Raw genomic sequence first — 15,394 nt, 5'->3', positions numbered from 1 at the left:
TTCTGCAATCTTTTATCCTGTGTAAATCCCTATTAAACATAAAACAGTAATCTATCCTTGAATACACTAAGTGTCGAGCAGAGTAAAAAGTAAACCCTGACGCTGACCCATGGATAGATCGCCATACATCAATAAGTCCTAATTCCGTTAACATTCCTTTAACTCGTTTCTCTCCAGACGTGCTTCTCCTGTCCCTATTATTTGAGTCTAATCGGGGGTTTAACAGTAAATTAAAATCTCCTGCACAAATAAGAGTTCCCACCGTTTCCTTAGAGATCAAATCAAATATCTTCTTAAAGAAGGCTTGCGTTGCTTCCTGGGGGTGCATAGACATTTAATAGTGTGACCACCTCATTCTCTATTCTGCCTTTTACTAAAACAAACCTACCTTCCTTATCACTTATATTAGATATATGTTCAAATTTTATTTTATTTGAAATAAGGATAGCTACTCCTCGTTTTTTCCCGACCCTATACGATGAATAGAATGTATGTCTGAAACCCATCTTTTTTTTTCTTTTTTTTTTAAACATATGTTTATTTGTTTTTTTTGTTTGTTTGTTTTTTTCAACAGTATCCAACACAAAAATATAATGAACATATGGCAGGTATTAAAATAATAATAATAATAATAATAATAATAATAATAATAATAATAATAATTGAAATGTTAATCCTAAAAGAATTCAAAATAAGTGAATAATTAAATAATTTAAGATAGCAAACAATACAAATAAATACAATTTCAAAAAAAAAAAAAATCATAACGTAGGTTACACAGTATATTCCCAACAGCAATTCAGACATTATTCATCATTATCTAGTTATCTTATTCACCCACCGCCCCCCCCAAATCCCCACTCCTCAGTAGATCTAGAAATATCTTCCAAATGTTGTAAAATTCAGAAGCCTTCTTTCTAACAATATAAGTCAGTTTCTCAAGAGCTAAACTCGATGTTAAGTTGTTTAACCAGTGGTTAAAGGAGGGGCAACCAACATTCTTCCAACATAATGCAATACAGCGTTTGGCCTGTAGCAAACAAAGATCGACCATTTTTCTTTCCTCACACAACAGAGTACAGTCATCTGGGTACAAGCCTAAAATACATAACTTAGGGCCAAGCGGTACAGGGGAAGTTGTGATCTGAGAGATATATTGTAACACTGAGCTCCAAAATTTTTGAATCTCTTCACATTTCCACAGGCAGTGGTATAGTGTACCCTGATGTCTATTACACTTATAGCATAGATCAATTATATTAGGATCAAATTTATTCAATTGCACAGGGGATATATATGTTCGCATTATCCAGTTAAATTGTATCATTCTCAAACGAGTGTTAATGGTTTGAGTGTGTGCTTTTAAACATATTTTACTCCATTCAGTAGATGAAATATCTTCTTGTAAGTCACTAATCCACTCCCGTCTTCTACCATCAGAGTTGTCCTTATGGTTTTCAACTAACATGCTATAAAACTGGGACACCAGTCTTTTACCAAAACAGTTTTTTGTAACATGAGTTTCTAGGATGGAGAGTGGGGGTTGATGCACTGAGTTGTTTAAGTGTGCCAGAATAAAACTTCTAAGTTGTAAATACTTAAAGAAGTGTTTCTGTGGAATATTAAACTTTGCCCTTAATTCACTGAATGACATTAGAGAGTATTCCTCATATAAGTCCTGTAATTTCGCAACACCCTTGTTAAGCCATTCTTTAAAGCCCAAGTCATTCTTAGCCGGAGCAAAGAGTTCATTACCCCAAATCTTTTTTAATTTCTCATGTTCTGCATTGTCTAAATGAGTTTCTTGCCAATATGCTATATCTACTGACTCCTTTTTCAATTTGGCAATTAATTTGCTTCTTTTAATAGGGCTATTCAGGCCATTTACATTTAGTGACAGCATTTTATAGAAATTATAAGCCATCAAGTGGATATGTGGAATACAACATAATCAACCCAGACCTCAGAACATCACAACCAGAACTCACTGAACAGCAAACACACCAAACATTAACAAGAGCTTCCAATACAAAGGATATAAGAGTGTCCTTTGACATTGAGGGGACTGGCCACAAGGTGGGGCCCCTCATCCGACAAGAGGGGAGTGACCGACAAAAAAAACAAAAAAAGGGGCAGAGAATAAGCAAAAACAGTTTCTTATCGCTACTAGAAATAACTTGGTGGTTCTCTAACCATGTCCATAGGCACCAACCTAAAGAAATATGAATTCTGAAGGATACGAAAGTCAGTGTTCCCACGGGTAGATTATCAAAACTCTACCGCCAGCTATCTCACCGTTGTCCCACCATCAGCTGCTCACTCGTCTGCTGGCACTTTTTCTTGCTCCCTCCGGAATGCTTGGAGTTTTTCCCGAACGTGCTGTTGGAAGCCACCCCCAAGGAAGTAGCTGCCTTATCGTGTCCTCTGTCATCCTGTTGGTTTGGTTCCCCAAGGTGATCTTACCCACGGCTATTCCCCGCTTTCTTAAATCCTCAGCAGCTTGGGTCGCGGTATTATATAGGACATTGCCTGACGCATAAAACACTCGCATCTTACTGAGTGGTGTCTGGAAGCGTATCCCGCTGTCCTTCAGAGCCTTCTTAACTGGGATATATTCCCGTCTCCTTTTCTGCACTTCCAAGGAGTAGTCATGATCGAAATACACCCGTTTGTTTTGGATATGTACCCCTTTGTTCCACGCCGTGCGGAGAACCTCTTCTTTAACGGAGAACCGGAGGAAGCGCACTATTATTGAGCGTGGTGGGGCGTTTGGAGGTGGTTTTGGTCCCAACGCGCGGTGTGCGCGCTCAATGCCAAGGGCACGGTCCGGGCCGAAACCTTCGCCTAGGTGTTCCTTGATCAGATTTTCAACAAAGGTAGTCACAGACGAGCCCTCCGAGTTTTCCGGTACGCCATAAATCCAGATGTTTTTGCGCCTAGCGCGGCCCTCCATATCGGACACCTTTTCCTGAAGCGCCCGTTGATTTTCCAACAGCTGCACAAGTGTATCCCTAACACCAATGTCCCAGCGTTCCGAGTCAGCCATGTTGTCCTCGACGTGCTTTAGCCGACCAGTCAACTCCTCTACCTGATCCGCTATCTCGTGTAATCTTTGGTTCAATTCCTTAGAGAGTTCGGTCATTTGCTTCTTTATATCCTCCTGAAATTCCGTACAGAATTCTTTGAAGTCACTTTTCAATTCAGTTTGCAATGTAGCCATTTCGGCCAGCAGTACGCTACTTACAGCATCCCGAAGCCAACCCAGACCTTCACCTCGGTCGCCATCTTGTCCCGATGCGAGCTTTGCCTCACTAGCCGCGGCGTCTTTCTCCATTTCACAGTTGAGAATGTTTCGTAGTCCGTATCCTCCTTTTTTAGATTTATCCCCACTCATTCTTGTGTCGAAAAATGGCAATGTAGCCCTAATACAGCTCTCAAGTCCGGGGAAACACACGGTTGGTGCCGGAGGTCACTCTCTATGCGGCCATGCGGTGTTGTGCGCCACCAGAAGTCCCGTTTCTGTGTTATATTTTGAAAATTTAAAATGAAATTATCCCCCCCCCAAAAAAAGGATGCGCTACACCATTTTTTGTTTGGTTCCCCAGTGAGGTGGACAATCCTTTAATCAAAGGAATAAATAAAAAAAAAAAAATTTAACTTTGTAATCCTGTGTGTTGTGCTTAAAAGAAGCACATTCTTCCTTTACTTTGGCATGTAAGATATCGCCATGGTAGTTTTGGTGAAGGAACAGACAGACAACAAAATCTTTGTCTGCTGCAACTGGGGAGCTGCAACTGCTGGAGCTGGGGAGGTAGTTCTTTTACATTCTTTGCCATCAGCTGCTTGGCCTCCACCTGTCAGTAAAGTATATATTATTCATGTATTTAAGTTGAAGCTGAAAATTTAGAAAAATCTGAAAAAAAAATCTAGACCCTTGGGACGTTTCATTCCATATGCATTAACGCATTGAAAATGTTCCAAAAAAAAGAAAGTGGACACAAATGGCCAGCATTAGAGCCCAGAGGGTTAAACAAAATGCTTTGTATTGTTCCCTTCCAGGATGCTTACTTGTAACATTTTTCAAAAGGTCTAATTTGCATGCCATGATGGATTTGACAAAACACTGACATTACTGACATTTGAAAAACTGACATTACTTAACCGTTTCTTTTTATTTCAGTAGAACAGTAATGTCCATTCAAGTTTTTGACCTACTGTCACTGCAGTGAAATTAGACAGTTTGTTTTGAAAGGTTACAAGTGGTTATTGGCATCTATCTTGGAAGAGTACACTACGATATCTGTTATAAGGCCTCTGTTGTAAAATTGTATATATGATACTAGAATACAATGTCATCATGTAATGTCAGGATGATATGTATTATTTAGGTAACAAAGTATTATTTGGAATAAAAGTTATTGAATAGTGTTAGAGGTAAGTGAGAAAATAGTTTAATTCACAAAATGCAGCGGTTTATTGAATGTGAATACCTTGTGTTAATTTAACCTAATTTAAGTTCAAGTTGCTGCCGAATCAAAACATCTGTGTCCACTGTTGAATTAACTAAATGTAACATTCTCTCTCTTTTTTTCTTTTTTTTTTTTGTCCCTAGAGCACACAGTGAACTCCACGAGAACAGGAATAGCAGGAAACAAACTGGGCTGGCTGTCTCAGACTCTCACTTAGCACTCAAGATTTTCTAGGTTTTCAAACCTAGATCTAGAATCTCAAGAAATGTTTACAAATGGGACAAGGACGCTGCCATGTGCAGCATTATTGATGAACTAGCATAGTTTAATATTATGTTCTTTCTTTTTTGTGTATATATGTGTGTGTATATATGTATATATATATATATATGTGTGTGTGTGTGTGTGTGTGTGTGTGTATACACACACACACACACATACACATATATATACAGATAGATAGATAGATAGATAGATAGATAGATAGATAGAGATAGATAGATATATAATATATATAAAATAAAGTGCAAGTTTGTTTGAATTAACTGTTTTTTTTCTGTAACGCATTTGAGCCTGTTTTTGTTTCTGTGTTATATTTTGAAAACTTTAAAATGAAATTATCAAAAAAAATATATTTAGGATGGAAGAAAAAGTTAAACAAAATTTCAAAATTGTTCATAACAAAGGAGAGATCATTGAAAATCAGAGAACACAAATTTCAAGAAACGTTTACAAAATCTTGAGTATCAAGAAAAGATGGCAGAAAGTCTTACAAAAAAAATATTTTGGCTGGAAGAAAAAGTCAAAAAAACCAACAAAAAAACAGAATTTCAAAATTGTTCATAACCAAGATCTCATAGATGAACTTTATGAACATCTAAAAATGAAAAGACAGATCATTAATAATCTTAAGGATCAGATGAGAAGGGAGGAGGAATGAAAAATATTAGTTGCTGTTCACAAGATCACTGATGAACCTCTGCAGCTGGAGAATCTTGCTCCTCAAACTAAGGAACTTGATTCTCCTGTGTCGGAACCACCCACTGATGTGGTTCCGACACATCATTTCTCAAGAAATGTTTACATTTCTTGAGATAACATTTCTGCTGAGATAAACAAGTTAAAGCCAGAGAACACAAACATCTTGCTCCTCAACCTGAGGACCTTGATTCTCCTGTGGTTCCGACACAGGAGCTAATCATAAAACAAAAAGAGGATGCGATATTTAAAAAAAAAAAAAAAATGGATGAAGACAATTTTCAGATCACTGGTGAACTTCTGCAGCTGAAGAATCAAGTTCCTCAAACTGAGAAACTTGATTCTCCTGTGTCAGAACCACCCCCTGGTATGGTTCAGACACAGGAGCTAATCATAAAACATCAAAAAAGGATGAGATATTAGAAAAACAAAATAGATAGAACATCTGTTGACTGAGAATTATGCCCTTAAAAAAAAAAGAATGAACACTGAAAAAAAACTGCCTGTCTCGGAACCACCTCCCGAGGTGGTTCTGACTAGTGGTTTGGAGCCACGTGGTGCCAAACGCCTACTTAAAGTACATAGGTCTTGCCACAGCAGGCCTTGTTATTTCTGCAGTTTACTGGGCCTTCTGGAGTGAATTTTCCAGCTGTTTTCTGTGGAACTGTGCAAATGATCTACTTGAGGCCTACTATAGTTTTGGACATGAACCAGTTATCTTTTAAGGAATTGTTTTCCAACCATGGTCCAACAACCATGCATATCTGTGATAACTATACTGTGCTCTCCTTTATGTTAAATTTTGTTTTGCCTCTGGAGATTGCACTGTTCTCTTCCAAGATGGATGCCAATTGCTGGGTCTGTTCCCACAAACCTGCTAATTCTAGAGACTTATTCATCATGAAAGAAAACAAGACAGTCAGCGATTGATCGATTACTTGCGCAAGGGAGGCCTCATCTGTGTCCAGCACGAAAATGACCCCGACGATGGCCTCCCCCTGCTGCCTTTTATTGAGAGACAGTTCACACAGCAAAGCAACGCCCACATGGTTCTAAGACAAGGCATTGTATGTATATGTGTGAACTTCTGTATGTAAGTAAGAATGTGTGTGTGTGTGTGTGTGTGTGTGTTTTGGGGGTGCGTTTGTGTGACCTCCTGATGACCAAACAAATTTCTTCCAGTCAGAGAATGTTGCATATAATTAAGTTTTTGCTTGATGCATAATGTTAAAAGACTTAACGTTTTAAAAAGAGACGTTTCCATTTGATTACATTTTGTATGATGGATTATGCAGAAAAAGTAGAATTGGGCTGAAAGATCTATCACTTTATCACCTATTCAGGTTGTAAATTGTGTTTTAAAAAAGTAACTAAGTAACTAAGTAATTAATTACTTTTGAAAATAAGTAATCAGTAAAGTAACGGGATTACTTTTGGGGGGAAGTAATCAGTAATTAGTAACTGATTACTTTTTTCAAGTAACTTGACCAACACTGCTGATCTCACACATGGAGGTAAAGCACAAGCAACTAGAGCTAATCTTTTAGGATAATAAGTTACTGGCTTCACTTGTGGAAAAAGTGCTGTTAGGTTTTTCACAGTCACCTGGCATTTGTGCTGTTCACAGAACCACAAGTCCATCGCTGGACCTCCTCTGCGCTGTCACTTTTTGGAGCCTGGCACGCTCCCTCAAGTTCTCATGATTCAACGTTGCTGAAGATTTTAAAGGCAGAGCACGTCATACACCTTAGTTGTCTTCCTCAACGTCAACGTCGAAAGTTTTTCATCTTATTTAAGATTTTGCTGTGCAAAAGTCTCCTCATGACGATCTCCTGGAAGCTCAGTAGCACAGCTCTCTGTACTGAAGGCGATCTCCGATCCTCCTGAAGCCTCTCTCCTGGCCTCAGCTTCCATCTTCTGGATGATCCCCTCAGTCACTCCTTCTCGTCATGGCACCTCACGACATCTGCAAATTTAAAAAAAAAAAAATGACACTCCTCTCGCCACATGGCTTTTGCCATGTGTCAACTCCCCTATGAGACATGTACAAGAATGTTGCACAGTCTCCCTAAAACAATCTCCAGGGTTTGTCCCTTGGAGCAGCCATACTCCAACTGTAACCCTGTGTAAAAACATCAGTCAACAATTAAATGTTTAGCTTGTCTAACTCTCAGCTCCACCTGGAGCCTGTATCCTAGAAGACAAAGTCTTTAAATCAAACTTCACATTTTCAACCAACTATAGATCATAAGAGTAATAAAGTATTCAGCATAAAAGACAAATATCATGTGCAGGTTTTCTCCAATCATTAAATCACTATTAGTATTATAATTTGTCCCAAATCATGAATCATCCCAATTTATTCCACAATTTAATCAGTGACTTTCCTTAAGCAATGTCACTCCAGTCATTTTATCACTGTGAGCTCAATAGTGGCCAGCTAATGAGCCCCATATTCAACTATTCTGTAACCACTGCACATTTGTTCAATTGTCACTTGTCTGTCTGTGCTGAATCCTTTACAAGCACTCTTAAAGAAAAACAAACATTAGCCAAACACACGGTTCATCCTGGTTGTCAGGTGTTGTTGGTGCTGTTTTACCTGCTACACTTACAGTTATTCTTTCTACAAGCATTTTACACTGAACTTCCACTAATATCCCTTCAAATCCATATTTCTTACGCCAACAACCTACATACTGCGTGCTGCCCGGTGAAGATTTCTCCATAAATTTTACATCCCCTTCTAAGGCAGTCTTACACATTTTATTCTCACACAAGACAACAATCAGCCACACTCACGCAGAGCACGTCTGGCCCGCACACACACAACATAGGCCTACCGCTTGCGCCTACACGCACAGCTAGCGCCTACACGCACAGCTAGCGCCTACACGCACAGCTAGCGCTCTCTGTTGAAAACTCTCAAACGCCCCATATGGCGGAGAATTCAACCGTCGGACACTCTCCAAACGCCCCAAATGGCGGAGATTCCGAACACTCCTCACGGCGGAGTCACCGAACCTAGGATGTCTCCACGCCCCACACGGCGGAGAAGCCTGCATCTCTCTCACGCGGCCAGCGCGCTCCTGTACCTGCGGTCAACACAGGGTCACGTAGCCGCTCTCTAAGGCCTTCTGTACTCACTGTTCATGTTGTTTCCGTTCATGGGAAGAGTCTCTGTATCCCGTCAATCGCCATCCATCCCGAGGGGAGTTCAGACGCAAACTTTCCGGCCTGGTGACAAGCAAGGCTTTCCGTCAATCATCCCAGACGTTCCAGTGGCATCCTCTCCCTCTCCTCGCGGTGGATGTGATGCGTTAGCCTCCGGCTCGGAGGACCAAATAAATGTTGGGTCTGTTCCCAAAAACCCGCTAATTCTAGAGACTTATTCATCATGAAAGAAAACAAGACAGTCAGCGATCGATCGATTACTTGCGCAAGGGAGGCCTCATCTGTGTCCAGCACGAAAATGACCCCGACGATGGCCTCCTCCTGCTGCCTTTTATTGAGAGACAGTTCACACAGCAAAGCAACGCCCACATGGTACTAAGGCATTGTATGTATATGTGTGAACTTTTATATGTAAGTAGGAATGTGTGTGTGTGTGTGTGTGTGTGTGTTTTGGGGGTGCGTTTGTGTGACCTCCTGATGACCAAAAGGGTCATAAAAGCAGGAAGCTTACAACACAAGAAACAGATCTTTCAGATAGGATGTATCTACTATAAAAGCTCCCCCAACACAAAGTGGTTAGAGGTGCTCAGGATCAAAGGAATGGCTTTGATAATACTGCTTGAACTAAGACTGTACAAATTTAAGAAACACAATGACAACATTCAACAATTAGACCTAACAGGTGCTGTTAAAACAGTGCCATTTCTTTTTCTGTTGACTTCTTCTATTAGCTCCATCATTATTAGCAAACTTACTCATGGGCAAATAAATAAATCGTCCTTGTAAAAGCAATCGACGATAGGATAGTCGATATATTTGTCCAATCGCCCAATCATAATCATATGGTTAACTGAATGCATTTTGAAAAGTTGCAAAGACACAATCTATTCACAAAACGCTCAACATGTACTCCTGCACCAAGATGTCAGCGATTGTAATTGAGACAGATGCAAAATCCTTTGATGAGGGACTCCTTTCGAGCATCATTTTTCTTCAAGTCTGCATTAATGTGAGTCCAGTAATCCCTCTCAGACACAAGATCCTTACAAGAACAGAAATGATATTTTAATGACATTCCTAACTGACAACGACTAGTTTCAACAACATGACATCTATTCAAATGAATTAATAGTGCATTCCACGTTTGAAAAGTGCACTGGCAGCTTGCATGCACACATGGAATACAATTATCATTTCCGTAATGCCCATGTCTCACTCGACAATGCTTCAGTATATGGGACCGACAATGCTTCAGTATATGGGACCGACAATGCTTCAGTATATGGGACCGACAATGCTTCAGTATATGGGACCGACAATGCTTCAGTATATGGGACCTACTTGGAAAAACTGAAGGGCAGGCCTTGCATTGTTACATTTATCATGTCACTGCAACACTTCTAGCACCATTCACAGTAAAAGAGGAAACAACGAATAATTTATATCTAGTGAGGACAAAATGGTGTTTGACATTTCAAGAATGCATTTTTGAATAAAATGTGTACAACTAAGTGAAGGTGGTATACACAACAGTAAGAGTATTGCTAACCAAATGTGGGACAGAGTTAAACAGGGTTCATACGCCTTTTTCAGGGTCAAATTCAAGCACGTTAAGCACTTTCAAGGTCTCTTTTCACGCTTTTCCAGCACCCGACCCCCCCCCAAAAAAGAATGCATGTTTCAATTCCAATCACCTCAGTAAGATCATGTGAAAATCAAAACAAATCATTCTAGGTGAACTTAAACACCTTTGTTCCCCTTTTGTTAAGACAGAAAAACACACCACACAAAAATACTGCTAAAGGGAACAGTCACCTTATATACATAGTGTATAAACTCAAAATGCACATGTCACTTAAAAATTAAGATGTAAAAATGTAAAAATGTGAACAAATCAACTTGTTGGGGGGACACAAAAAAAAGACATAAGTCTTCTCATCTGATATTGATGCTTCCTTCCTGTGTGACAAAAAATAGGAGACAGATGTTTGTTTGTTTATTTTTTTAAGTTAATTCCAGATAAAACTGTTTTATTGCTAGCTACACTGCTGTCTCTATTATTGCTGAAGTCCTAAATAATCACCTTTTAAGTGTTTGTGCTAATAACATCATGTACAGTCAGACAGGCATGGAGAACAGCACTGACTGGGAGAGACTTTGAACAGATCACATAGTTCAATTCAAAATATAAGAATTAAGAATGCACAAGCATCTACCCTATTTAAACAGCCCGTTTAATTTATCATCTGATATTATTATGTACAATTCCAATGTATTTTGTTCATCTCCCTTAAATAAAAAGGCAGCCTTAAAATATGAAATATTCATATACAAATACACATATAAATGTGTCTACTGTCTCAGTGGCTGATAGTGCCCCACAGGCCTCAGTGTGAGCTTGAAGACATTTATAATGTTTAAGGAGTTTAATGTGTAGGTGCTGACAATAAACACATTTTGAATGAAAGCCGGGGAACTTTGGTAGCACAGAAACAAGTGGCTATTCTTTGTGACCATATGGATCGATCCCTAACATTACCATTATTTCACCCAAAGTCACCAAGTTAATACTCAAAAAAGCTGCAGCAATACACACAAATATAAACAGTACTTGGTGACAACTTTGCTTTTAGCCTTTAACCCTCTGGTGTGCAGGGTATAATTGGCCGTTTTGGACTACTTTTGATTTGGCCTCTATATTTCACCTTTAAAAACTGTTTATCTTGCCAATCTGTGATTTTTTCCATTTTGACAAACTGTATCAGCACAATTTATCTAAATTCAGACAAAATTTAAAATACGAGTAGAAAGTGATATTTTTGACTGTAAAAACTACAAGCATGTTTAACGAATCATTTTCATAACTTGAAATGCAGACAGAAATTGTACATTGTTAAAAAATATGCACAAGTTTTGCAAACAACAAAGTTATATGGTACCATTTACCTAAAAATGCAGCCAAGGCTCACGACTTTTTTTTATATAACCATTTCAAACTATTTACAGAACAATGAGGTGTTCTGCATCAAATAAGAAGGCACACAAATTATTTATACAACTCCAAAAAAAAGCTTGTGTCCACTATAACACAGATGAGAACAGAACAGGGATAAATCATGCAGGTCTGACAGCAGGTGTGTCACTCAGCGTTTACACTGCAATCTGCCTTTGGTGGCTTTAAGGCAGCAACTGTGACATTCACTAGTAGAATTGACACACAAAACAAAACAACAACTACACTACACACTAACTACACAAGACAACACACTAACTTGAGACTCCAAACACGGTAAACGTCAGAAATCTCTCACATATCCAAACTCACTCTCTCTCTCTCTCGCTACTCGCTCTCTCTCGCCGGTCACTCCTAAAACTTCCCCCTCTTCCCAAACAACCAAATGCCACATGTCGCCATATCATTTTTTGATTGGTCGACATGGTACGTTTTTCCACCAATAGGGAAGGAGTAGGGATGGGTATCAAAAACCGGTTCTTGTTGGGAACCGGTTCCCACTGTTTCAATTCCTTGGAATTGTTTGGCAATTTTTCAAACGATTCCCTTATCGATTCCAGTCGCCCCGAATGACGTCACCACGTTGCGGAGTGTCATTTACCTGGCAGGGCGCCTAATTGGCTCAAACGTTCAAAAGTTTGGTTATACTTTACGAGAACGGATGAAAACAGGGCAACTTGCAATACTTGCAAAGTAGATATTTCATTTAAGGGAGGAAACACTATGAATATGGAAAAGCATTTGCTCACAAAACACGCGATAACCTTAAATGAATGTCATGTTTTTAATTCCGCTCCGGACTGGTGAATCTCAACCCAGCAGCAGCGGTAACGTTTGCACGTCCTCTCCTGTTAATGCGGTAGGTAAATAATCAACTAACAGTGCATATTATGTTAGCGCGATCTGCCTTATTACAAAACCTACCATTACTGTGCGCTGCATTTAGGTGACCCTGAAGAGAGAGACAGAGTCTGCCTCGCTCAGATGCTGGCAGTTCTCACTGCAGTCTACCGTTAACGTCTCCTTTCAGGCCAGGATAGACGAATGTCACCAAGCAGTGACTAAGTTTGTGGTCAAAGGCTTGCACCCATTTGCCACAGCAGATGCCCCCGATTTTCGGTAAGTGAATGTGTTTAATTGTAGGCAGGGACATTACTGGATATTCTTGTGTAATTGCTACAGAATAATTTATGTTATACTTTGTTATTGCTACAGAAGAATATTTATTTTACATTTACAATTTTTTTTCCTGGGGACCCTGTGACACCCCATTGAAGAACCGTAGGCTGTGGATCTCTTAAGATCTCACTGTTGGGTTTGTAAGGCCATGTTACTCCTAAATTTCTATCTTGTTCAAAGAGAATATATAAAACAAAGTTCTAAGTTAATCGACCTTAGTGTTCTCCTTTTTAAAAAAGAATCGATAAGAGAATCGATAAAGAATCGAATCGTTAAACAGAATCGAAAATGGAATCGGAATTGTGAAAATCTTATCAATACCCATCCCTAGGAAGGAGTGTTTTTTTTTCTTTCTTTTTTTTTTACTCACAAGCAAAGCCTGTTTGCTAGCACTCTCCTTAGAAAACGCCGTTTTTACAGTTTCTTGCCGGAGTAAACGCCACTGTTTTTTTCAGAGAAAAAACAAAACAAACAAAAAACAAAACAAAAACAGGTTTGAAATGGCCTATCAACACAATTTAAAAACTGGTATATAGTTTGAAGTCCACACGTTCGACCCAAGTTGAAATGGAGACTCAGACTCTAACTCCAGAGGGTTACTCAGAAAGCCTTAAGGTGGCTAGTTATGTATCTGGCTAATGTTTAAAGCTTTCACTTGAGTAAATTCACTCATATCACTGCTAAGTAATGTTAGCTAAGTTCACAGCATATTCCATAATAGCGCTGCCATACTGCATCACACTCAGTGCATTTCAATCCTTTCTCCAGCGAGTTTGATAGCTAGCAAATTAATAATCATAATTTAAAAAAATAGCATGTGTAATGTACACATACTGGAAAATTATTTACTAGGACTCACCTATCATGTGATTAGAGAACGCAAACTTCGCCATTGTCGTTTTCCGTCAAACACTCATTAAAACAGCAACCTACAGGTATATTAGCGCACTCATACCTGACTGTCCGAGGGAGAGGCGGGGTCACACGTTGAAACAGACCGAGGAGCAAGGCAGCCCAGGCGGGGAAATTTTGCTTTTACAATTTGGGACTCACTTTATTTCTCTATCTGATAAGAAAACTATTCAATGAGATAGTTATTTGTGGTGAATGAAATACAGTTACACTTTCAAGCACTTTTAAGCACCACATCTGAAATTCAAGCACTATTCAAACCTTGCAAAGACAACATTAAAAATCAAGTATTTTCAAGGATTTCAAGCACCCGTATGAACCCTGAAGTTAAATCAATTACTGATTACTAGGGATGGGTACCGGTATCCGGTCCCATTATGGCACTGGTTCTGACATAAACGGTAGTAACCAGACCGAAAAGCAGTGCACATTTCGGTGCTTTATTCCGGTGCTTTTTCTTCCTGAGACGTCATATACTTCAGATTCTAGCCAATCATTTTATCTTTGCAAGGATAGTAGGCGGGACCAGGTACATACGTTCTTTTAGAGCAGAGCTACAGATTAAAAATGCCCAAGGCGAAGCGGTCAAAGTCTGGCTGTACTTCACAGCAAAAGATGCAAACTCAGCAGCCTGCAATAAGTGCTTTAAGGTGATACTGTGCAAAGGAGGTAACACCTCGAATCTGATGAAACACCTGGCGACACATGGCTTTTTTTTTTTTTAAAGCCGAGAAAAGCACCGTACCTACTACGGGTGTGGTGCCTGTTATCGGACCCGGAGTTAGCAACATCCCCCAAGAACCCGAAGAGGAGAGTCCTGGCCCCTAGAAAAATCTAATAGTGCTGGGGTGTACTGTATTGTACATTTTTCTACTATTTTGTTTCCATACATGACCAGGACAAAATGTCAGAAACGCAAAGTAGTCCACTAAAACAGTGGTCCCCAACCTTTTTTGCGCCACGGACCGGTTTATGCCCGACAATATTTTCACGGACCTGCCTTTAAGGTGTCGCGGATAAATACAACAAAATAAAACTAGTACCGGTACCGAAAAAAAGAAGATTTATTCATAACACACGTGAAAAGACCCAGGAAAACTGAGTTAACGATAAAAGCGATAACAAAATAACGCTGAAAAACGATAAAAACCCTGAAAACCATACATTTCACACCTGAGCCTCAACTCTTGCAGCCCGGTACCAAACGACTCAAGGACTGGTACCGGTCCGAGGCCCGGGGTTTGGGGACCGCTGCACTAAAATACACTGCACCAGTTAAACTAATTAGCCTAATCACCTTTCTGTTAATATATACAGGCAGGGCCATGCAGAGATGTTTGAAGGGGTGGGTGCTCAAAGTTAAAAAGGGGCACATGAATACCAACAACCCACATTCATCAAAAATCTAATATCAAACCATACTAAAAGTGGGTGGGGACGATGCAAAGTAAACGTAGCCTATGTTTTACCTGATGGGGTACAATGCTGCTTTTCAGAGGTTGCTGCTGCTCCTGCTGCTGATAGTGCTGAAGGGCAGGATTGTGTTGATCTGAGACTGCAGATTTACAAAGTCCATAGGAGAGATGGTATCTGACTAAACAAGTGTTACAAGATAATAATAAAATGCAAAGATTGGTGACAACGCTTGGAACCATAAGGCAACAGATTT

The 15,394-nt window shown here is 39.6% G+C and overlaps 1 long non-coding RNA gene across 1 annotated transcript; it reads right to left on the bottom strand.

Annotated features, from left to right (window-relative positions):
- Positions 1 to 7,269: 7,269 nt before the first annotated feature.
- On the bottom strand, positions 7,270 to 15,300 carry LOC112847357 (uncharacterized). Its single transcript, XR_003220866.1, has 2 exons — positions 15,195 to 15,300; positions 7,270 to 7,413 (listed from the first exon to the last, which is right to left on the bottom strand). It is a non-coding gene; the product is annotated as an uncharacterized LOC112847357 (long non-coding RNA).
- Positions 15,301 to 15,394: the final 94 nt, after the last annotated feature.

The sequence above is a fragment of the Oreochromis niloticus genome, linkage group LG7 (genome assembly GCF_001858045.2).
Source record: "Oreochromis niloticus isolate F11D_XX linkage group LG7, O_niloticus_UMD_NMBU, whole genome shotgun sequence".
In the NCBI taxonomy this organism is placed as follows: domain Eukaryota; kingdom Metazoa; phylum Chordata; class Actinopteri; order Cichliformes; family Cichlidae; genus Oreochromis; species Oreochromis niloticus.
This window is presented reverse-complemented; position numbering and strand designations above follow the sequence as displayed.